Source organism: Scyliorhinus canicula, chromosome 4 (genome assembly GCF_902713615.1).
Source record: "Scyliorhinus canicula chromosome 4, sScyCan1.1, whole genome shotgun sequence".
In the NCBI taxonomy this organism is placed as follows: domain Eukaryota; kingdom Metazoa; phylum Chordata; class Chondrichthyes; order Carcharhiniformes; family Scyliorhinidae; genus Scyliorhinus; species Scyliorhinus canicula.
This window is the reverse complement of record NC_052149.1, coordinates 226351606-226374058: the sequence shown is the minus strand read 5'-3', so window position 1 is coordinate 226374058 and position 22453 is coordinate 226351606. Positions and strand designations below refer to the sequence as shown.

General features: G+C 48.1%; 1 long non-coding RNA gene across 1 annotated transcript in view; it reads right to left on the bottom strand.

Annotated features, from left to right (window-relative positions):
* Positions 1-20762, bottom strand: part of LOC119965419 — a 67367-nt gene extending 46605 nt beyond the window's left edge. Inside the window, exon 1 of the long non-coding RNA XR_005460511.1 lies at positions 20678-20762. This is a non-coding gene — a long non-coding RNA (uncharacterized LOC119965419). The remainder of the gene's footprint in view (positions 1-20677) is intronic.
* Between the last annotated feature and the right edge of the window lie 1691 nt (positions 20763-22453).

Genomic DNA, 22453 nt, shown 5'->3' with positions numbered 1-22453 from the left:
CCAACCCCCCGCCCCGCTCAACCCCACCCCACCCCACCCCGCTCAACCCCAACACCCCCCGCCCCGCTCAACCCCAATCCCCAGCCCCGCTCAACCCCAATCCCCAGCCCCGCTCAACCCCAACCCCCCCGCCCCGCTCAACCCCAATCCCCAGCCGCGCTCAACCCCAATCCCCCGCCCCTCTCAACCCCAACCCCCCCACCCCGCTCAACCCCAACCCCCCCAACCCGCTCAACCCCAACCCGCTCAACCCCAACCCCCCCACCCCGCTCAACCCCAACCCCCCCACCCTGCTCAACCCCAACCCCCCCACACAACCCCAACACCCCAACCCCCCCCACCCCCGCTCAACCCCCCCACCCCGCTCAACCCCAACCCCCCCACCTCGCTCAACCCCAACCCCCCCACCCCGCTCAACCCCAACCCCCCCACCCCGCTCAACCCCAACCCCCCCACCCCGCTCAACCCCAACCCCCCCGCCCCGCTCAACCCCAACCCCCCCACCCCGCTCAACCCCAACCCCCCCACCCCGCTCAACCCCAACCCCCCCACCCCGCTCAACCCCAACCCCCCCACCCCACTCAACCCCAACCCCCCCACCCAGCTCAACCCCAACCCCCCCCACGCTCAACCCCCCCACCCCGCTCAATCCCAACACCCCCACCCCGCTCAACCCCAACCCCCCAACCCCGCTCAACCCCAACCCCCCCACCCCGCTCAACCCCAACCCCCCCACCCAGCTCAACCCCAACCCCCCCACCCAACCCACCCCCACCCCGCTCAACCCCAATCCCCCCACCCCGCTCAACCCCAACCCCCCCACCCCGCTCAACCCCAACCCCCCCACCCCGCTCAACCCCAACCCCCCACCCCGCTCAACCCCCAACCCCCCCACCCCGCTCAACCCCAACCCCCCCACCCCGCTCAACCCCAACCCCCCACCCCGCTCAACCCCAACCCCCCCACCCCGCTCAACCCCAAACCCCCCCACCCCCGCTCAACCCCAACCCCCCCACCCCGCTCAACCCCAACCCCCCCACCCCACTCAACCCCAACCCCCCCTCCCCACTCAACCCCAACCCCACCCCACTCAACCCTAGCGTAACCCCCACCCCTCTAAAACCACCCCAATCCAACCCAACCCATTCTCCAATTGGGGAGGCACGGGGGTCACAGTGGTTAGCACTGATGCTTCACAGCGCCAGGGACCCAAATTCAGTCCTTCTGTGTTTGCACTTTCTCCCCATGTCTGCGTGGGTTTCGTCCGGGTACTCCGGTTTCCTCTCACTGTCCAAAGATATTAGGTTAATTGGATTGGCTACGTTAAATTGCCCCTTAGTGTCTAGAATGTGCAGGCTAGGTTACAGGGATAGCATGGGTGGGGCAGTAGACCTGCATAGAGTGCTCGTTTGGAGGGTCAGTGTAGGCTCCATGGGCCGAACTGCCTCCTTCTGCATTGTAGGGATTCTCTGAATCTATGATTCTAACCCACCCCACTGAACCCCAATACACCCCCACCCCATTCAACACATTGCACGCCAAACTAGCCCCTCTCCACCTCAGCTTACTTCATCCCATCCCACTTAACTCCAGCCTACCTCCATTTTGCTGCAGCCCACCCCCATTACAGCCACCTCAGACTAGTCCCTCTACATTGCAGCCCACTCGATACACCCCACCATATCCAACAAGCCCCGACCCATTTGACCCGAACTGACCCCATCCCATGTTCTGCACCCCCAATGTTTCCTAAATCACATGAAACCACACAGTCCAGCCATTCTATTTCCCTCCACTCCACCCTATGTCCGTTACATAATCTTCAATTCATCAAACCATGCCATGGATACCACACTCAGTAGCAGCACAGACTTTAACAGTGCTGCAAAACTGCTTTTACTGCTGTTGACAGAAGGTCACTGGCGATAAGAATTGAGAACCAACAAGATTACCTCAGTCACCTGCTCAGCACTAACATGAAGCTGTGGTTGGTGTCATTAATTAGCTAGATAGGTTCAATGAGCAGGAAACTGGCTCCTGATTAGAAACTAATTAAAGAAAGGCACTAACAAAACAAGGCAGAGATTATTTTTGCTGTTAGAAAATAGCTAAAACATAGTTACATAGAATTTACATAGAATTTACAGTGCAGATAGTTAGATTTTGGCAAAGGATATTGTCCCATCAGACTTCATCATTCCCTACCCCGCTCCTCCCATAAATGCACTGACCTGGAACCCTGACTCTCCTATTGAAAGCCATCATTCAAGTTTCCTTATTTTCCCACTGGCGCTCGTAGTTCTAGTACCCAATCACAGCCATCAAAGCACAAACCTCAGTAACCCGAGCTCGTCCCATCAAAACCCAACCTTCTGGACAGTCCTCTTAAAGAATATTCTTCTAATGCCCTATTGAAAGGCATCTCTCATGTCCCCCAACACTGATCAAAGCCCAGCAATGGAGCACCATAACTGAGGCCATCAACCTCCATCCATCGAGGACCATGGGCTGGATTTTCCGATCCCCGATGCCAAAATCGTGTTCGGCGACAGGGCGGAGAATCCCCAATGATGACAGAATCGGGGGCGGAGCTTCTTTCGCGATGCTCCACCCCCTGAAACCCATGGCATACTCTTGGAGTGCACCGCAGGCCGTATCCACGGCCTCAGCCATGCTCCATCCCCGCCCGGCTGAGCTCCCGACAGCGTGGGTCGTGTGTGGTCTCACCCGTCGGGAACTCAGCGTGGTGGCTGCAGACTCAGTCCAGCGCCGCCACAGTCGGGGAGGGCCGATCTGCAGGCAGGGTGGCAATTATTCAGGGCTGGGGGCACTGTGGGGGGGGGGGGGGGGATGGTCGGTCTGGGGCGCGCGAGCCAGTTGAAGGGGGGGGGGGCACTATTCCTGCGGGCCGGGTCCGCAGGCTGCGTCCGCATGAAGCACGACCCAGCGATGCTCCGGGCCGTGGGGCAGGGAGCTCTACGCTGCCTGGCTGCTAGCCACCTCCCTCCCACCACCCCTCCCCCGGAGCAGGGAATCGGTAGCCATCTTGCGCCATTTTTCCTGGCGTAAAACACCACCATTTTCACGCCAGCGCGGGGACTTAACTCTCCCAAATTGGGTCTGAGGCCACAACCAGATCAGCTATGATCTGATTAAATGACAGAACAGGCTTGAAGGGCTGAATGGCCTACTTCTGGTCTGTTCCCATTGAAGTCCGCCCTTCCAATACCCAATCTTTTTTTGTAGCCAGCGCTCCCAACGTGAAACGGAAACATGTTTTGAATAATCCTAACGTTCATGTCCCCACCAAGCATTTCTCACTACATGGTCGTAACCTTTGCTCTAACTCCCAAGCCTTGTTTAGCTGGATTAGGTTTCCTCCCTCTTGCACCCAGTGCCTATTTTGAGGTGTATTTCATTGGTGAAATGGGAATGCTCAGGAATGCGGCATCAGCACCTCTCCCCCGACCTCACTAGCCCACCATTCAAATGACCCACTAATCCATTCACACCTGGCAGTCTGCATTCAGATCGCCCCCCTATAATTCCATGGCTCATTCCCAACTCTCATTGGGATTAAAGAGGTAGGGGTGGATAACAGAATCAATGGGATTTCAGGATAAAGGCCCCAGATCTCCCAACCTTGACCAGGGCATGCTGTAAAGTCCAATCAGGAACTCCAAGCTCATGTGAGAAAACCAGACTTTCTCATCCAACCTGTTTCTGAAACAAATCAGTGAGAGGGTTTTGCCCAATACAATAATTTGACAAGTGTGCCAGAGGGATGAATGCTTTGCATGAATGTGGGTCTTGTACATGGGCGAGATATGTACTCCAATCTGTGCACACAGCAACAAACCTACAAACACGCAAAACAAAGCCCCCACCATTTCCGATGTTACACCAGCGACTGCATTTAATACTTCATTGACTTTGGAGAGGGTACAGAAGAGATTTACCAGAAAGTTGCCTGATATGGAGGAAATTAGCTATGAGGAGAGGGTGGATAAACTCGGTTTGTTCTCACTGGAACGACGGAGGTTGAGGGGTCACCTGATCGAAGCCTACAAAACTATGAGGGGCAGGGACAGAGTGGATGATCAGAAGCTTTTTCCGAGGGTGCAAGAGTCAATTACTAAGGGACATAGGTTTAAGGTTCAAGGGGCAAAGTTTAGAGGAGATGTGCGAGGGAATTGTTTTACACAGAAGTTGGTGGGTGCATGGAACCTCTGCCGGAAGAAGTGGTGGGAGCAGGTACAATGGTGACAGTTAAGGGGTGTCTTGACAAATACGTGAATAGGATGGGAATAGAGGGATACTGATCCCGGAAGTGTAGAAGGTTTTAGTTTAGACGGGCAGCATGGTCAGCACAGGCTTGGAGGGCCAAAGGGCCTGTTCCTGTGCTGCATTGTATTCTGTTCTTTGTTCTTTGTGACTGTAGAGTGGTTTGTGATATTCTCAGGGCATGAGAAACGTGGCTGAGATCAAACTTTTCTTTTTTCCTTTCAGATCCTTGGAGACAGCGAGTCTACAACACCGCCCCACCCCGCCCCCTCCCCCCCCCCCCCTCCCACAGAATAGAGGTGAAATCTGTTACACTCTTCACTGGAAGAATAAAAAGTACAGTCACAGTTCTGAGAAAGGGATTCAGACAAAGGATTTAACCCAGCAGACTGTTCAATTCAGCCAGGTTACACATTCTGTGGTAGCAGTACAGTCAGCGACTTTTCTTTTGGTGATACATTCTGAGTGTCTCGATATTATCCTGGTATATTTCAGATAAACCTCTCTATCATGGGTGGAACCTAATACACAAGAAGATTAGAGAGTGAGTGAGAGAAAGTCAAGACCCAAGACCAAAAGCTCCTGGGTAAGTTGGGCCTCTCCCGTGCAGTATAATATGAGGGATATCACCCGTGTTAGACTGTAAATCACTGTCTGACTTTATTGCTGCAGTTTGCATGAAACTCAATCACCCACTAGGTGCACCCTAGCCCCAGCCTACCCATCAGCGGGATGGGCGCGCTCCACCACAACCAGTGTCATCTTGTTGGCTGGGATGGTGTGTTTGGGAAGTGCAGTGTGTATGTGCGGCTGCGGCTTGTCAGCCTCCTGAGTGACAATCGTGAACCAGGTTAAATCCGACACCATTTCTCATTGGAATCGATTGTGTTCCACGTGGTGCCTGAGCTAGCCCCTCTACGGTCGCTGAATCGATCCCGGTGCAGTGCCAGTTTTGCTGTCGTGGAAGTCCACGAATCCAGAGCCGGCGTCAACACTTAGTCTCAGGAACCGAGAACCCAGCCAATGGAGTCGTGTTTTCGGCTGTGTTAATTAGTTAGTGGGAAACAAAATTCTGAAGTTTAATGTATTAGTTGGCAACTAAATAATGATTAGTTTTTGTTGATTTTAGTTTGTTTCTCATGGCTAAAGTGAAAACTTGTGCGATTCTTTCTGTTGACCATTGTGAAATTGATTACTCTTTAAAAGTTATTGGTGTCTATGGGAATGTAACTAATATTGGATATGATAGATGCATTATCACCCTGAGAGACTTCTCCATGTTTGCTGCCATTTATCAGCTGATGCAGTCTCTGCCAGTACAGACAGAACGCTCTGGAAAAGGGCTGGTAGCTGAGAAGCAGTCAGGCTGTGGGAAGCCTGCAAGCTGCTTGCTTCATCTGAACAGTCCAGCATTGGAGAGCACAAGCTGGATCATCCAACTTAATAGCCTGATCTTCCTTACTCCCCCTATTCTTTGATCCTGTGGCCCCAAAAGCTAGACCTAACTCCGTCTTGAAAATATAACGGGCATGATATAACGGGAAAGAAACAAAGTCCCGTTTCATAGAACATAGACCATTCGGCCCATCGAGTCAGCACCGATCCACTTAAGCCCTCACTTCCACCATAACCTTCCGAACCTTGTTGGTCACAAAGGGCAATTTATCATGGCCAATCCACGTAACCGGAGCATCCGGAGGAAAACCACGCAGACACGGGGAGAACGTGCAGACTCCGCACAGTGACCCAGCAGAGAATCGAACCTGGGACCCTGGCGCTGTAAAGCCACAGTGCGAATCACTTGTGCGCGTTTTCTTTTGTCCTTGGCAAGGAACGCCCAGCCAAGGCTGCACTTACAATTTCCTGCACTAAGGCTCTCAGCTGGCCAGCTCAGGATGAGTATGCAAGGATCAGGGCGCCATTTTTAAATGCGGCCCCAATCTTTTGACCCCTCTCAGAACCCCACTGTGGCCTAGGGACCCACCCCCCCCACCCACCCCCCCACCCACCCCCCCCACCCCCCACTGCATCCTACGTACCTCTTAAGGGGTCCTTGAGTTCCCCCCTCCCACCCCACCTCTTAAGGGAAAGGTACCCTGAGCTCAACCACGGGGGCAGTGCCAATCTGGCACGTGGGCACCTTGGCACTATCAGCCTGGCACCCTGACAGTGCCACTGCCAGCCTGGATGTTGTGCCCGGGCACCCTATCAATGATAGAATGGCACTGCCAAGGTGTCCAGGTGCAGGTGGCCAGATGTCAGCAGGAATGCAAGGGTACCAAACTACCCAGAGCCTGACCACCCAGCAGTCGCGAATGGCCTGGGCGGCCCACAGCTGCTGGTTACGTCTGGTCCACGTTTGTGGAAACCAGAGCTAAAAAGCACCATGACGAGGTCTCCTAGGCACAGCAGTTAGTTCCTGGGCCCCAGGAGAATACGGCGCAGGCATATTTGAATGAGCCTAATCAGCGAGGATGAAATCTAGACTGCGAGGTCTCGTGAGATTCCTTAAAATCTTTCAAGATGTTTCACGTGCCTTCCTCCCTCCCAGCTTCCTGTCATCTGCAAATTTGGAGATCTAACATTTAGGTCCCTCGTCCAAGTCCTTATTATGTGTTGTGAATAGCTGAGGTCCCAGCACTGATCCCTGTGGTACCCCATTAGTCATTGCCTCTTACTTGGATCTAATATTATCTTTAATTTCCCAAACTTATTTTTGCACCTGACAGGAATAAGCAATTATTGCAGCACCCCCATGCGCTCTTTGAATGTTTCCCATTGCCTATCCACTGTCATCCCTTTAAGTAACGTTCCCCAATCCATCACAGCCAACTCGAACCTCATACCATCATTGTTTCCTTTATCTAGATTCAGGACCCTCATCTCAGAATCAACTCCCCATTTTGATAAAAATTCAATCATATTATGGTTGTTCATTCCCAAGGGTGCTCACACAACTAGATTTTCAATGATTCCATTCTCATTACATAATATCCAGACTAGGAGGGCCCTGTTCTCTAGTTGGTTTCTCCACATATTGTTTGATTTCTCTGCCTTTCACTTTTCGTATTTCTCTTTCTGACTTTGTTCTTGTCTGTGATTCCCCCTACTCTGATCCCTTGCATAGGTTCCCATCCCCCTGCCATTTTAGTTTAAACCCTCCCCAATCACTCTTCCAAAATTCCCCCTGGGACATTAGCCCCAGTCCTGCCCATGTGTAACCCGTCCAATTTCTACTGGTCCAAAATCCTTCAGAACTGATCCTCAGGTCCCATGAATCTGAAGACTACCCCCTCACTTCATGGGTGGGATTCTCCCAACGGGAGTCTAAGTGCCGACACCGGAGTAAAAACCAGGAGTGTTTTACTCCGGCGACGGCACCCGTTCCCAGACCCCTATTCTCTGCCCTCCATGGGCCTAGCAGGGGCGTTGCGTGATTTATGGGGGCGGGGCCTCGGTGTGGCATCAGAGACCTGGCGCCGCGTAAAAGACGCAGCGCCTTGGGTCCCACGCATGTGCAGTGGCGCCGGTGCTAACCGACGCATGTGCCGTAAGCTCGCTGAGCGCTCCAGCCCCTCACCGGAGTAGGGGAGTGGCGCCAACCACTCAGGGGTCGCGCCTCCCCAAAGGTGGGGAATTCTCCCCACCTTTGGGGGACAGCCCCGCGCCAGAGCGGTTGCCACCAGAAGACCGGCGCAAAAAACCGGCGCCCCTGGCAGCGGGGCTGGCCGAAAGGCATTCGCCGGTCTGCGCATGCGCTGGCAGTGACGTCAGCGTCAGCTGGCCGCTGACGTCACTGCCGGCGCATGCGCGATGTGGGGTTCTCTTCCCCTTCCGCCATGGCGGAGGCCGTGGCGGACGCGGAAGAAACTAGTGCAGCCAGGGCAGTGGCCCGGAGTCTGAGCGGGGGGCCCCGATCGCGGGCCAGGCCACCGTGGGGGCGCCCCCCGGGGTTCGATCGCCCCCCGCCCCCCCAGGACCCCGGGGGCCTACTTGCGCCGCTGAGCCCGCCGTTCCAGAGGTGGTTTAAACCTCGCCGGCGGGAGAGGCCTCACAGCGGCGGGACTTCGGCCCATCCGGGCCGGAGAATCGCCGCAGGGGCCTCTCCGATCGGAATGGTGAGATTCCTGCCCCCACTACTTCCCGGGTGGCAGAGAATCTCTGCCACGGCGGGGGCGGGATTTTAAGTGCCCCCAGGCGATTCTCCGACCCTGCTGGGGGTCGGAGAATTTCGCCCCATACCTTTCAACTTAGTTTGTAACTCCCTATAATGTGCTTTAAGGTCCTCATACCTTTTTTTAACCTATGTTGTTTGTACCAACATGTTCCATGATGATTGGTTGTACACCCTCCCCCTTCAGAATGTTCTGTAGTTGTCTAAGCCATCCTTGACCCTAGCATCAGGGAGACAACTAATTTGCGACCACAGAAACACCTATCTTCATCAATGGCCTCCCTTCCGTCATTACATCAGGGCCGGGATTCTCCCCTACCCGGCGGAGCGGGGGGTCCCGGTGTGTTGGAGTGGCGTGAACCACTCCGGCGTCAGGCAACCCCAAAGGTGCGGAAAGGACTTCGCCGGCCGGCGTATGTCCGCGTATGTGCCAGAGTGTCAGCGGCTGCTCACGTCATACTGGCGCGTGCGCAGGGGAGGGGGTCTCTTCCGCCTCCGCCATAGTGAAGACCATGGCGAAGGCAGAAGAAAAAGAGTGCCCCCACAGCACAGGCCTGCCCGCCGGAGGAGGTATCTGGGACATATGAGGAGGTGAAAAAATCCATCTTGGATGAACCAGAGCCTGAAGCCGAAGACAAAGGTTTAGAAATATAAGGAAAAATATTTGGTCAAACATACATGGAGTTTGAAAGGATCAAACAGAGTAATTTTGATAGATGGATAAGGGCTTTGAAAATAGACCAAAATATGAAGCTCTCAGAGAAATTATACTTTTGGAGGAGTTTAAAAATTCAATTCCTGATGTAGTGAGAACTCATGTGGAAGAGCAGAGGGTTAAAACTGCGAGATCAGCAGCAGAAATGGCAGATGATCATGAATTAGTTCATAAATCAAAGCTTGGTTTCCGACATCAGTTTCAACCTGTGATAAACTAGGCCATGTACAGTCACAGTGTTGGTGGTTGAAGAAAAGCTTTGGGAAGGCTGATGTGGTAAAACAGGATCAGATAGTGGGGTTTGTTAAAGTGGTAAAGGAAAGCCCAAGTGATGCGAAGGAGGTGCAAAAGATTGCACAGCCTGATCAAGAGGTGATTGATAAGAAGATGCCATAATCTTTAAAGAATTTACTCGTGTGGATAAAGTTTACTCATGTGTATCAGGAGGAGCAGGTAAATAAGTCACAATTTTAAGAGATACGGGAGCTAGTCAATTTTTAATGGTAAAAGATGAGGAGTTATGTAGTGTGGGAAGAATGTTGCCAGAAAAGGTGATAATATGTGGAATTCAGGGTGAGACGAGTAGTGTTCCATTCGATAAGGTAAGGTTGGAAAATCCAGTGAAGAGTGTGAAGTGTGAGTTGAAGTAATAGAGAAACTATCTTGTCCAGGAATACAGTTTATCTTGGGTAATGATATAACTGGATCACAGGTGCCTACTGTGATTGAAAAGCCAGTGGAAAATCAGACAACTGAAATGTTGAAGGCCAAATATCCTGGGATTTTTCTGGATTGTGTAGTAACAAGGTCACAAAGTCACAGGTTAAGGCAAGAAGAGAAATCAAAGAGTGAAGATGAAAAAGAACAAGAACAGGTGGAGGATGAGGCGGATATTTTTAGTTCAGGAAAACTGGCGGAGTAACAACAAAAAGACATAGAAATAAAATGGATATATCAGAAAGCATATATGGAAGAGGAATCTGTGTGTATATCAGAGTGTTATTACTGTAAAAGTAATATCTTGATGAGAAAATGGAGACCTTTGAATATGCAGGCGGGTGAAAAGTGGGCAGAAGTTCATCAAGTAGAACTGCCGGTAGGGTATAGAAAGGAGGTGTTGCGAGTTGCGCATGAGGTACCAATGTGAGGTCATTTGGGAATAAGGAAAACTCAAGCTAAAATACAAAAACATTTTTATTGGCCTGGACTACATAAAGATGTAGTTACATTTTGTCAATCACATCACACATGTCAAGTGATAGGGAAACCAGTGATAAAACCAGCACCTTAATACCCATTCCAGCAATTGAGGAACCTTTCAAAAAGGTCCTAATTGATTGTGTAGGACCGCTTCCTAAAACAAAATGTGCCAATCAATATCTTTTGACGAGAATCATGTGTCTACTAGGTTTCCAGAGGTCATTCCAGTATGAAATATTACAGCTAAAATGATTGTGGAGGAGTTACTTAAATTCTTTACTAGATATGGACTACCCACAGAAATACAATCGGATCAAGGATCAAATTTTACCTCAAGGTTATTCAAAGACGTTATGGATAGCTTGGGAATGAAACAATTTAAATCAACTGCGTACCATCCAGAATCGCAGGGAGCGTTAGAAAGGTGGCATCAGACATTAAAGACAATGTTGAGGGCTTATTGTCACGATTATCCAGAGGATTGGGATAAAGGAATTCAATTCATACTGTTTGCAATTAGGGATGCACCTAATGAGTTAACCAAATTTAGTCCTTTTGAACTAATTTTTGGTCATGAGGTAAGAGGACCATTTAAATTGATTAAGGAAAAATTGGTGAGTGAGAAATTGGAAATTATATTATTGGATTACGTGTCAAATTTTAGAGAATGATTAAATAAAGCAGGTGAATTGGCTCGACCACAATTAAAAGTTGCACAACATGTGGTGAAATGGGTAGCGGACAAGAAATCCAAAGTTTGTAGTTTTGCCAGTGGATATAAAGTTTTAGTATTGTTACCAGTGGTAGGTGAACCTTTAAAAGCTAGGTTTTGTGGACCGTATCAGATTGAAAGGAAATTAAGTGAGGTGACTTATGTGGTAAAAACACCAGATAGAAGGAAGACTCACCGAGTGTGTCATGTGAATATGCTTAAAAGGTACTTTGAAAGGGAAGGAGAGAAAAAGTAGGTTTTAATGATTCCAACTCAAAGTGACAAACCAAATCCAGATGACTGTGAATTTGACACACCTCAAATTACATTGGAAAACGAGGATGTTCTGAAAAATTGGGATAAATAGTTGATTTACTTCCAGAGTAAAAACATTCTGACCTGAAAGAGTTATTGATATCACGTGGACATGTTTGTGGAGATAAATTGGGAGGTACTAAAATGGCTATAAATGATGTAGATGTAGGAAATGCTGTTCCTGATCGACTTCAGGAGGCGGGTTTGGTGGTAACCCGAGCCAAAAGTGAATTTGGAAAAGTCCAAGCCACTTTCCTTAGAAATACAATTGGACAGGGTCGAATGGTCCCACGGGATGTGAAAGCAAGTTATTGAGGAATTTCCGATACCCTCCACACAAAGGGAAATAATGCGATTTCTTGGCATGAGTGGATTTGATCAAAAATTTGTGCAAAAGTTTTGTAATGTGATTGCTCCACTGATGGATTTGCTGAAGAAACTTTAAAAATTCCAGTGGACAGCAGACTTTCAACAGGCATTTGACTGCCTGAAAGCTGTGATAACCAATGCTCATGTGTTGGAGAATTACAAAGGACTCTGTGATCAGATTGAACCAAAGTATCTGACTTTAAAGAGAAATGCCGAGGCATAGAGAAATGGATGGATCATGCAAGGATCTTCTTGTTCAAAGAGACTGTCAATCGAGAAGGATTTCAGTTGGAGGAAAAAGAACAAAAAAAATGGACTATATTGTTATACCTGTTTGCATGTGTTGTTTTTTTTAAACAAAAAAGTATATTTACTGTGTGCATTTCTTAAAGGATAGTGAAAAGGTGAGAAATGAAACCATCTTGAAGTTGATGGTTTATTTATTTTTCTTAGGGGGAGGTGTCATGTGAGAGTACCTTTCAGAAATGGGTGTTTAAGAAATGTACCTTTAAGAAATGGGTGTTTATCAGTGACGTCAGAGTGTGGGTGGAGCTGGGCTGCCTGTCAGCTTTTTACTTTTGTTTTAGGCTGTTTGCTGCAGGGTGTGTTTTAGTTTCGTTTTCAGAGCTGGATAGCTGCAGTCACAGCCAAAAGGTGTATGAGTCTCTCTCTCAGTAATCTAAAAACTGTAAATCAATCCTTTGGTGATTTAAAACTAATCACTGCTCTCAGTAGTGACTTTAACCTGATGTGCTTCTGTTAAAAGTTCTTTTTTAAGTCTTATGGATGTTAAAAGGACAGCTTAAGGATTACTTAGTGTTGTATTCTTTTGGGGTTATATTTGAATTAACGGTTCCTAAGATGTTCACTGTATGTTTTAAAAAGGTTAACCTGAGTTCATAGAATAAACATTGTTTTGCTTTAAAAAAATACTTTTCCATTTCTGCTGTAGAGTGGGCCATGTTCTCCCCATACCACAATGTATTAAAAGTTGTGGGTCAGGTGAAATCCATGATACACTTTGAGGTTCTCTAAACCCTGGCCCATAACACAGGCAATGACCATCTCCTACAAGAGGGGATCTAACCACCACTGATCAGAAACTGAACTGGACTAGCCACATTAATACTGTGGCTACCGGGGCAGGTTAAAGGCTAGGAATCCTATGGCAAGTAACTCACCTCCAGACTCCCCAAAGTCTGCCCGCCAGCTACAATACTCTCCACTTACCTGGATGAGTGCAGCTCCAACAACACTCAAGAATGTCGACACCATCCAGGACAAAGCAGCTCGCTTGATTGCTCCCCCTTCTATAAACATTCAATCCCTCCACCCCCGACGAACAGTGGCAGCATGTGTACCATCTACAAGATGCACTGCAGCAACTCACCAATGTTCGAAGAACAAAGGACAATACAGCACAGGAACAGGCCCTTCGGTTCTCCAAGCCTGCGCCGATCACATATCCTATCTAGACCTACCGTCTGTATCCATCTATACCCCGTCTGTTCATGTGCCTATCCAGATAAGCCTTAAAGGTCACTAAGGTTGTTCCTTAAACAACACCTTCCAAACTCATGACCACTACCAAGTAGAAGGACCAGAGCAGCAGATACTTGGGAACCCCACCACCTGGAGTTTTCCCTCCATGTCACTCATCCCCAAGACTTGGAAATATATTGTCGTTCATTCACTGTCGCTGTGGCAAAATCCTGGAACTCCCTCTCTAACTACAGAGTGGGTGCACCTACACCTCAAGGACTGCAGTGGTTCATGGGCGGCATGGCAGCACCATGGTTAACACAGTTGCTTCCCAGGTTCGATTCCCAGCTTGGGTGATTGTCTGTGTGCAGTCTGTACGTTCTCCCCGTGTCTGCGTGGGTTTCCTCCGGTTGCTCTGGTTTCCCTCCACAGTCCAAAGATCTGCAGATTAGGTGGATTGGCCATGATAAATTGACCCTTATTGTCCAAAGATGTTAGGTGGGGTGGGGTTACTGGGTTATGGGGATAGGGTAGAGGTGTGGGCTTAGGTAGGGTGCTCCTTCCATGGGCTTGTGCAGACTCGATGGGCTGAATGGCCTCCTTCTGCACTGTAAATTCTATCACTCTAAGATGGCCTGTCACCACCACCTTCTGAAGGGCAACCAGGGATGGGCAATAAATGCTGGCCTAACCAGCGATGCCCACATCCCGTAAATTAATTTAAAGAAAGAATGAAGTAGAACTAAGACAGCTTGAAGTGAAATTAAAAGCAAAGGGAAAAGATAGAGAGAGAATGGCAATGCAGAAGAAAAGGAACGATAGAAAGTGGCAATGGCAGAAGCAAAAGAAAGAGGATTCAAAATTTGGAAAATGGAAAAGTGAAAAGATTATCAACTGGTTGCAGTTAAATGCAGAAGTTGAAGACTGTCGAGAAAGGAGCATTACTTCCTCGTTCAAAATCAAGTCGGGACATTTTCATATATATTCAAGCGCTGCCAAGATTTGATGAGAAAGATTTGGAAGCCTTTTTTTAATCTCATTTGAGAAAGTGGCTAAACAATTGATTTTGCCAAATACCAAGTGGATATTGTTGGTTCAAAGAAAGTTAGTAGGTAGAGCCAGTGAATTGTTTGCATCATTATTAGAGGAGGTATCTAGGGATTATGATGAGGTTAGAAAAGCCATATTAAGTACATCGGAACTAATGCCAGAGGTTTACAGACAGAATTGTTGAAGCCTAAGGAAAGAATAAGGTCAGATATCAAATTTGAAAGAATTAAACAAAATAATGTTGATAGGTAGATAAGAGCATTAACAGTAGACATAACGTATAAAGCTCTTAGGGGAATGGTTTTCGAGGAATTTAAAGATTAACTTCACGTAGCAGTGAGAACTCATGTGGAAGAGCAAAGCGTTGAGACTGCTATTCAGGCAGCAGAAATGGCAGATGATTTTGAATTAGTTCATAAATCGAGGTTTGGTTTCCAACATTAATTTTAATCTGTGAATGATCGAAATTTGGGAAATGAGAAATCCACTGGTGGTCAAGGCAAATGAGGTACAGTTGGAGATAGTAAAGAGATTTTACCTCGGATTAAAAAGTAAACTTATGAGGGTAGAAGAGAGATAAGAAAATGTAACTTTGTCATTGTAATAAGGTTAGACACACAAAGTTGCAGTGTTGGTGGCTTAAGAAAGGTACCAGGAAGGTAGACTCCTGAAAACAGGATAAATCAGTTGGGTTTATTAAAGTGGAACAAAAGAAAACATGGTTGTAGCTGAAGAGGTTTAAAAGAGTGTACAGCCGGTTCAGAGGTTGGTTGAAAAGAAGGTGTCAGATCTTTTTATGGATTTGGATTTTGTTTATTGTCACATGTACCGAGGTACAGTGAAAAGTATTTTTCTGCGAGCAGCTCAACCGATCATTAAGTACATGAAAAGAAAAGGAAATAAAAGACAATACATAGTAGGGCAACACAAGGTACACAATGTAACTACATAACACCGGCATCGGGTGAAGCACACAGGGGTGTAGTGTTAATGAGGTCAGTCCATAAGAGGGTCATTTAGGAGTCTGGTAACAGCGGGGAAGAAACAGTTTTTGAGTCTGTTGGTATGTGTTCTCAGACTTTTGAATCTCCTGCCCAATGGAAGAAGTTGGAAGAGTGAGTAAGCCAGGGTGGGAGGGGTCTTTGATTATGCTGCCCACTTTCCCCAGGCAGTGGGAGGTGCAGATGGAGTGTGAGGGTATGGTTTACTCGTGTGTACAAGTTGGAGTAGGTAAGGAGGTTAAGATCTTGAGGTACATAGGCACAAGTCATTCTTTAATGGTGAGAGATAAGAAGATTAGTTCAGACGGAGTATTGCTAGAAAAGGTGGTGCTATGTGGGATTGATGGTAAAGTGAATATTGTTCCATTATGTAAGGTAAGACTAGAGAGTCCGGCTGAAAAGTGGTGAAGTGATGGTAGGCATAAGAAAGAAATTACCTTTCTCAGGAGTACAGTTTATCCTAGAATCCCTACAGTAAAGAAAGAGTCCATTTGGCCCATCAAGTCTGCACTGATCCTTCGAAAGAGCACCCTACCTAGGCCCAGGCCGCCAACCTATCCCCATAACCCAGTAACCACACCTAACCTTTTGATACTAAGGGGCATTTAAGCATGGCCTATCCACATATCCTGCACATCTTTGGACTGTGGGAGGAAACCGGAGCACCCGGAGTAAGCCCACACAGACACTGGGAGAAAGTGCAAACTGCACACAGACAGCCACCCAAGACAGGAATTGAATCCGGGTCTCTGGTGCTGTGAGGCAACAGTGCTAACCACTGTGCCACCATGCCGCCCAGTTTATTCTGAGTAATGAAAAAGCTGGATCACAGGTGGAAGTGATGCCTACTGTGGTTGAAAAGCAGGTGGAAAGTGAAACAACTCCGGTGTTACAAGAAGCGTCTCCTGGGGTGTTTCCAGATTGTGTGATTACAAAACCACAGGTTGAGGCAGGAGGAGGAGAAATGAAGGAATAAGGATAGGGAGGTAGAGGTTCAGTTATCAGTAACAATCTTTGACCAGATGGTTGATAAAGAACAAGAGCAGGTGGAGGATGAAGCTGATATCTTTAGTTCAGGAAAGTTGGTCAAATTACAACAGAAGGATTCAGAGATAAAGCAGTTGTATCAGAGGGCATGCACAGAAATAGAATCCGAGTGTATACCGGAGTGTTATTACATTAGAAATAATGTATTAATAAGGAGGTGGAGATTTACATATTCAAGCAGATGAGAAATGAGCAGAAGTTCATCAAATTGTATTAAAAGTGGATTATAGCACATGAGGTTCCAGTGGGGGGGTTCAGGAATAAGGAAAGCACATCAATAATACAAAAACATTTTTATTAGCCTGGACAGCATAAGGATATAGTGGAATTTTGCTGTGATTGTCACACATGTCAGGTAATAAGAAAACCTCAAACGGCAATCAAACCAGCCTCATTAATAATAATAATAATCTTTATTGTCACAAATAGGCTTACATTAACACTGCAATGAAGTTACTATGAAAAGCCCCTAGTCGCCACACTCCGACGCCTATTCGGGTGCACAGAGGGAGAATTCAGAATGTTCAAATTACCTAACAGCATGTCTTTCGGGACTTGTGGGAGGAAACCGGAGCACCCAGAGGAAACCCACGTAGACACAAGGAGAACGTGCAGACTCCACACAGACAGTGACCCAAACCAGGAATCGAACCTGGGACCTTGGCGCTGTGAAGCAACAGTGCTAACCACTGTGCTACCATGCCGCCCGGTATGGTTTTTAATACCCATTCCAGCATTTAATGAACCTTCTACTAGGGTCCTAATTGATTGCATGGGATCCCTTCTGTTATCGTCCCCACGAGACCCACGGGATTGACCTCCCTGCGGGACCTGTGGAATACGAGCTCCTCCACTGAGCGACAGATGCCCAACAGCGGGGCTCGTTAATTTCCCGAACTAAAAGTTGGCCAAAGAGGGAGCCGGCATCTCAGGATGGTCCCAGCTGGGACTTGGAGTGTTGCTTAGTTGCTGTATTTCCTAACTGTGAGTGGGAACTAACCTACTTTTGACTTACCTTTTCAGGATCCTCATTGACTGCAATATCTTCCTAAGACAAAAAGTGGGAATCAGTGTTTGTTGGCCATAATGGATGTGTCTACTAGATTTCCAGAGGCCATTCCATTACGAAATGTTCCAGCTAAGAGGGTTGCAGAGGAGTTAACTAAGTATTTCACCAGATACAGAATATCAAAAGAAATCTAATCAAATCAGGAAACCAATTTTATGTTGAAGTTATTCTCGGAAGTTATGGAGTAAAGCAATTTAAATCAACTGTGTATCATCCAGAATTACAGGGAGTATTAGAAAGGTGGCATAAAACTTTAAAGACCACGTTGATGGCTGATAATTAGGGTTTTCCAGAGAATTGGGATAAAGGAATTCAATTTGTACTATTTGCAATCAGTGATGCACTAAAGAATCAATTAAATTCAGTCCATTCGAATTGATTTTTGGTCATGAGTTAAAAGGACCATTTAAATTGATCAAGGAGAAATAGGTGACTCAGCATGTGGAGACTACATTGTTGGACTATATCAAATTTTAGGGAGTGATTAAATTGGGCTGATAAGTTGGCTGGAAAGCATTTAAAATTGTCGCAGCATGTGATGTAAAAAGAGGTGGATAAGAAATCAAAAACACAGTGTTTTAGTATGGAGAAAGCATTTGCATTGTTACCATTGGTGGGTGAACCATTGAAAGCAAGATTTAGTGGGCCTTATCAAATCAAAAGGAAATTGAGTGAGGTAAATTATGTGATGAGAATGCCGATAGAAGGAAAACTCACAGTGTGTCATGGTCATATGAACAAAGGTATTTTGATAAGGAAGGAAAGAAGGAGGGTGTGTTAGTAGTTATATTTCAGAGAGAAGTGATAAATCCAGATGATTCTGCTTTTGACATTCCTCAAATTAGATTGGACAATGAGAAAGTAACAAGAAATCTGGATAAATGACTGAGTTATCTTCTGGAGGAAAATCAGAATGACCTGAAAGAGTTACTACAATTGCATAGAGCTATATGTGTAAACAAACTAGGAAGTACAAAGGTGATTGTACATAATGTAGATGTAGGAAATTCTATTTCAATTAAGCAACATCCACATAGATTCAATCCACTATGTTTGGAACAGATGCAAAAGGAGATTGAAAGCATGCTTAAGAGTAATATTGAAGTGAGTTGCAGTGATTGGAGCTCACCCATTGTGATGGAACTGAAACCAGATGGAACTCAAGTATTGTGTGTGGATGGTAGGAAAGTCAATGGAGTTGCAAAGTCAGATCCGTAACCAAACTCCAAACTCCCAGTTATCACTCTGCTCTCAGTCTTGATCTTTCTCATGGTCTTTTATCCTTCCTACTCCGCTGTCTCGATCTTTCTCCCTCTTTTATCTCCCCTTCTCTGTTGATTTTCCTGTGATGACACTCTTTGTCCATGCCAGAGTGACTAATATTGGAGTGCCTATTCTGTCTCCACAGCCCTATTATTGGAGCAGCACTTAAAAATAAAATATTGCGTTTTGGAGTTGAAAATACACCTTATTCAGGAAAATTGAAAAATGGACCTGGGAGACCTTGGCGTGGTAACACACAGGTCATTAAAGTGCCAGAGGAGCGAGCTACAGTATAGCCATGAAAAAAGAACATGATTTCCTATTGGGAGCTCAACATCTTATGTGTATTGGAGCCCGTTAAGTCTGCCGTTGAAAAATATGGACTGGGGCAGCCTAGTGCAAAATGGAGATCAATACAATGGGAATTATACAGTGTAGAATCACTGGGTTATAAAGAGGGATGAGGAAAGGGCTGAGGTTGTGAAGACAAACTTAATGTTGGGAGTTTTCGTCACTGGGGATGAGAATATTAAGTGGTCACCTGATAGAGGTCTTGAAGTTAATGAACATTTGCGGCCGAGTAAATAATTAGGGATTGTTTCGACTGGACAGTAATGAAAGGGCACACATTGATAACAATCGCAAGTAGAATAAAAGGGGAGGTAAAGCTCAGGCAGAAGGTGGAATTATCTGCCATAGACTGATGTTGAAGCATCCTCCCAATAATCATTTCAAACGCAATTAAATAGTTGCTTCAAGAAATGAATATTAATGGCAAGGTGGAACAAGTAGGAGAATGGGATTCGAATGGGGGGGGGGGGATATTAAAGGGTGGGATATTAACTGAGTGGGAGCATAGGATTAGACTCTGGATAATAAATGGTATGGGGATTGAGCAGGAATAGTGGGATGAAACTATGTGCGGTATTAGAGGGTGTGAGAATAGATTGGTGGAGAAAACACAGGGGCTCAGATTTAATAGTCTGAATCATATGGTTCAATGCTAGAACATTCAGTGATCCCACATAGCAGTAAAAGTCACAGACAAGCTCCACTCAGTGTTGCCAGACATCTGCACTGCCCTTAGCATCGAGTCCCTGTTCGTTACTCCTGATTGCAAGTTTCAATTTGTGGATATCAACACCTGACAGGCTTGATTTTGGCTGGAGTGTTCCTCACACGGTCAAATAGCCTGGCAATTTTAATCACCTTGGTGGACGAAGCAGAAATTGTTCCTCATGGAGCAGATTGAGGGGGAGATTTGATAGAGGTGCCCAAGATTGTGACAGGTTGGGATAAGGGAGACAAGGAAAATCTGTTCTCATTCGTTGATTTTCTACAAAGTGTAGGTGGAGACGGATTCCTGGTTTGAGCAAAAGATGCAGAGGGAAGGTGAGGAAGAACCTTTTTTTACACAGCGGGCGGTAATGAGTTGGAACTCGCTGCCCACCAGGGTGCAGGAAGCAGAGATGATGAGCAAATTCAAAAGGAAATTGGATTGGTACTTGAGGGAAATAAACTTGTGGGGCTACAGAGAGAGAATGAAGGAATGAGAGTCTCCACGGAGAGCTGGGCCAGACAAGATGGGCCAATGGGCCCCTTCTTTGCCGCGAATGACTCTGTCAAATTGAATATGTTCTCATTCTCCTGCTTTTTTCCATCTTCCTCATTCAAAACAGCCTCCTGCCTTAAAGCCCAACCCTTCAGGCTCCATAATTGTTCGTCTCACTGCCAATTGATAAACCAAATGGGGTGGACATTGGGAATGCGGGTTTACTCAGTGGGGTTTGGGGGTTGTTACATCAGGTCTGGATGTGAATCCAAGGAAGCCCAAATGAGGAAATTGTTTAATCCCATGTACAGGCTGATTGTCAGTGCCCACAGTATTCTCTGTCTGAGCAAGGAGAGTGGATTGATGCCTCTTTCACTGTGTGAGTCGCAGTTCCCCTACCATCACCCCACCCACCCACCCCCAAACACATACACACATACTTACCCTCCCTGATGAACTGACTGATGAAATGTACTGCATTTTATCACACTCCGACTCATTTACTAACCAGCTCTCTCCAGAAGGTGAGGAAGAGGGTTTCTAAACTGTTACCATGGTTACATTAGCTTACCTTCAAACCCTGCCACCCAGTTACATCATTGAGTCCCGTTGTGGGAAGATTCATTGTTTTAGCAGCTCAATCCTGAACTTACCCTACACCCCCTCAAGGCACATACTCCGTGCGAAGATCTTTGTGTGTATGGAATAAAACTGCTGCTTTTAACCCCATGCAGCCCCCTTTCCAGTCGCTGCTCCTTCCCTGAGCAAATTGCTCATCAAGTCATGTTGCACATGTCTCACTGTCGCCTGATCGCGATTTGCCTGTCAAAGGCTGCAGGAGTAAGCAGGAGCACTCTGACCTGGGGCCGCTCCGCCAGAGGGCTCACAGCTCCACCAGGGGGCTCACAGCTCCACCAGAGGGCTCAGCTCCACCAGAGGGATCTGCTCCACCAGAGGGCTCAGCTCCACCAGAGGATTCAGCTCCACCAGAGGATTCAGCTCCACCAGAGGATTCAGCTCCGCCAGGGGGCTCACAGCTCCACCAGAGGGCTCAGCTTCGCCAGAGGATTCAGCTCCGCCAGTGGGCTCACCGCTCCACCAGAGGGTTCCCAGCTCCACCAGAGGGCTCACAGCTCCGCCAGAGGGCTCACATCTCCGCCTGTGGTGTTGCTGCTCTGGTTGAACAAGCTGCCTGTTGCTCCACCTTCCGGAACAAGGAATGTGTTGTCTTCTCCGCGCTGGGGACGCTGTGTGTGTGTGAGAGAGAGAGGCAGCTCCGCGCTGGGGACGCTGTGTGTGTGTGTGTGTGAGAGAGAGAGGCAGCTCCGCGCTGGGGACCCTGTGTGTGAGAGAGAGAGAGAGAGGGGAAGCTCCGCGCTGGGGACGCTGTGTGTGTGAGAGAGAAGCAGCTCCGCGCTGGGGACGCTGTGTGTGTGAGAGAGAGAGGCAGCTCCGCGCTGTGGACGCTGTGTGTGTGAGAGAGGCAGCTCCGCGCTGGGGACACTGTGTGTGTGAGAGAGGGGAAGCTCCGCGCTGGGGACGCTGTGTGTGTGAGAGAGAGGCAGCTCCGCGCTGGGGACGCTGTGTCTGTGTGTGAGAGAGGCAGCTCCGCGCTGGGGACGCTGTGTGTGTGTGTGTGAGAGAGAGGCAGCTCCGCGCTGGGGACGCTGTGTGTGAGAGAGAGAGGCAGCTCCGCGCTGGGGACGCTGTGTCTGTGTGAGAGAGAGGCAGCTCCGCGCTGGGGACGCTGTGTGTGAGAGAGAGAGAGGCAGCTCCGCGCTGGGGACACTGTGTGTGTGAGAGAGAGGCAGCTCCGTGCTGGGGACGCTGTGTGTGTAAGAGAGAGGCAGCGCCGCGCTGGGGACGCTGTGTGTGTGTGTGTGTGAGAGAGAGGCAGCTCCGCGCTGGGGACACTGTGTGTGTGAGAGAGAGGCAGCTCCGCGCTGGGGACACTGTGTGTGTGAGAGAGAGGCAGCTCCGCGCTAGGGACGCTGTGTGTGTGTGAGAGAGAGAGGCAGCTCCGCGCTGTGGACGCTGTGTGTGTGTGAGTGAGAAGCAGCTCCGCGCTGGGGACGCTGTGTGTGTGAGAGAGAGAGAGAGAGGCAGCTCCGCGCTGGGGACGCTGTGTGTGTGAGAGAGGCAGCTCCGCGCTGTGGACGCTGTGTGTGTGAGTGAGAAGCAGCTCCGCGCTGGGGACGCTGTGTGTGTGTGAGAGAGAGA